This window comes from Tamandua tetradactyla, chromosome 2 (assembly GCF_023851605.1).
Source record: "Tamandua tetradactyla isolate mTamTet1 chromosome 2, mTamTet1.pri, whole genome shotgun sequence".
In the NCBI taxonomy this organism is placed as follows: Eukaryota; Metazoa; Chordata; class Mammalia; order Pilosa; family Myrmecophagidae; genus Tamandua; species Tamandua tetradactyla.
This window is the reverse complement of record NC_135328.1, coordinates 163,398,781-163,401,135: the sequence shown is the minus strand read 5'-3', so window position 1 is coordinate 163,401,135 and position 2,355 is coordinate 163,398,781.

The window sequence follows — 2,355 nt, the reverse complement described above, 5'->3', positions numbered from 1 at the left end:
GGGAAGAAGAGGAACATTAGAGTGCTGAGGCAGAGGGAGATGCTAATACTACAGGAGCGTAAGGGAAGGGTTTCTATCCCCCATTTGGGGAAGTCTGGGTATAGTTTTTAGAAGGTACCAACCCCTGAGAAAAATAATAGAGGATGAGTGAGAGTTTCAGATAAGGAAGACAAGCACTCCAGGTAAAGGAGACAGTGTGAGCAAAGGCCTGGCCTTGGGAACTAGTATTTTGTGTGCAGGCACTTTGATCCATATTGAGAAGCTGGGCAGTGAATGATGAGACTGGAGAGAAGTCATGGCAGGACCATCCTTGCTAATGAGCAAAGCGTTTAGAGTACTGAAGGATTTCATATGAAGAAGTTAAGGATTCATATTTATGTTTCGCATGATCATTCCCAGAGGCACAATGGTGGAAGGCCTGGATGTGCCAAAACAGGAGGTGAGGAGATCCTGGGAGATCAGGGGCATTACTTGAGGATTGGAGCAGCGGTTGCAATTTTGGGAGATATTAAGGGGGTTGATAGTTTGAGGCCACTGGGGGAAGGGATAATGAGGAGTCTGGGATTAGTTCAAGTTCTGGCTTTGGATTTGTTGGTGGCATCAACTGGTGGTCAATGAAGCAGAGACAATGGGAATACGATGGGGGAGGGCACAGGTTACGGGTGGTGAGGTTAGGGGGTAGGGAGTCCAGGTTCATTCTCTGGACCTGAGGTCCCTGTGGGTCATTCATCTGGGGCTGACTGAAAGATTGCTAGTATCACTTAGAACTAGGGGTTGGTTCAGATATGGAGTTAAAAAAAAAAATTGGGTGTTGAAGCAATGGGTATGAATAAGGTTATTCTAAAAGAATACATAAAGTGATAAAAGCAGGGAGTAGGATCCAAGTCAATGGAAACAAAGAAAGAGGCCCCCACAAAGAAGTCAGACTGCCAGGGAGATGACTAGAAGGCCAGTGCTTTCAACAGGGCCGTGGGCCCAGAGGTGTGTCAGAGGTAGCGAGGGTAGGGGGCCAAGTGCCACAGCAGCACAGCGAGCCTTGCAGCCAGGTGTTCACTCACCATTGGAGCCTGATGGGAGATCCAGACAGGCAGAAAACAGCTGAGCACGAGGGGCGAAGGGGAAGGCAATAGGAGAGTGAAGTGTCAAGAATCTTGGCTGAGAAGGGAGGGAGGGAATAAAGAGCACAGCCAAAAGGAGGCAGTCGCTCAATTTGAGGCTTACTTTATTTGTTTGTTTACGGTGAGAGAGACCTGAGCAGGTTTCTAGATTAAGAGGAAATGGCCAGTGGAAAGGGTAGGGGGTAAATAAAAAACTGAGAGCTGGGACTGGGATTGAAGGGAAGCAGGAAGGGAGGCTTCTAATAAAAGTACCTCTTCATCCGGCTAGAGGAAAGGAGGTGTGAATCCCATAGAATGCAATATCTCTGAGAAATACAATGTGGTGTTTAAAAACTGAGGGTCAGTCAGAGATGGATGCAAATGCTGTCTCTGCTACTTTGTATCTTTGGGAACTGGACAAATACTCCCCCAGCTTGGTTTTCCTATCTAGGAAAGTAGGCTCATAGTACCTCACCCCCATCCCAACCCACCCGCAGGCTTCTCAAGAAGAGTGCATGAAATTGGGTATGGAAAGCATTTAGCACAGTGCCAACACATAGTAAGTGTCCAATAAATTAATGTGCTTTTTTTTTTTCACATGGGCAGGCACCAGGAATTGAACCTGGGTCTCCAGCATGGCAGGAGCTTTTTTTGGCTTTCTAATCAGCAAACCAAACCATCTTTGCATTTGTTAATATGTGAAAAATGTGTTTTGAGTCCCCAAAAGACTTATTTACAAACTCTTTTGTAACAAAATTGATTTCTTTAATAAGAACTGAATCATACAACAGATCTAGTTATACATATGTAATAGAATTTGGGTGGGATCAAAAACAGAGAGAAAGCCGAGGTATTTTCTTCCTTTTTTTTTTTTTTTTTCTGTTGATTTTCTAGCTCTTTCCATCTTATAAGTTTGGGTGTTAGTGAGACACAAACTTTCAAAAATTCTGATTGTATTCCTCTTGCATTTGTTTTAAAACTGAATTTGAAAAACTTCTAAAAATGCTTTTCAAAACTGAAAATATTAGAATATGGAAACTCACCTTGAGGTTTCTCATCAAAGCCACAAATCCTTTGGGGCTTGTTTCATCTCATGCAGTAGAGTCACTGCATTATGGGCGGGTCAGGCAGAATCCAGATTACATTTACATAAAATGCTCAAGTTTGAGCCTTCAATCTTCGGCATCGTTTTCTCTCCCCTTTTCGAGTCTTTCTTTTTCTCTGTCTTTTTTCATTCATCTTCATTTTTTAAAAATTT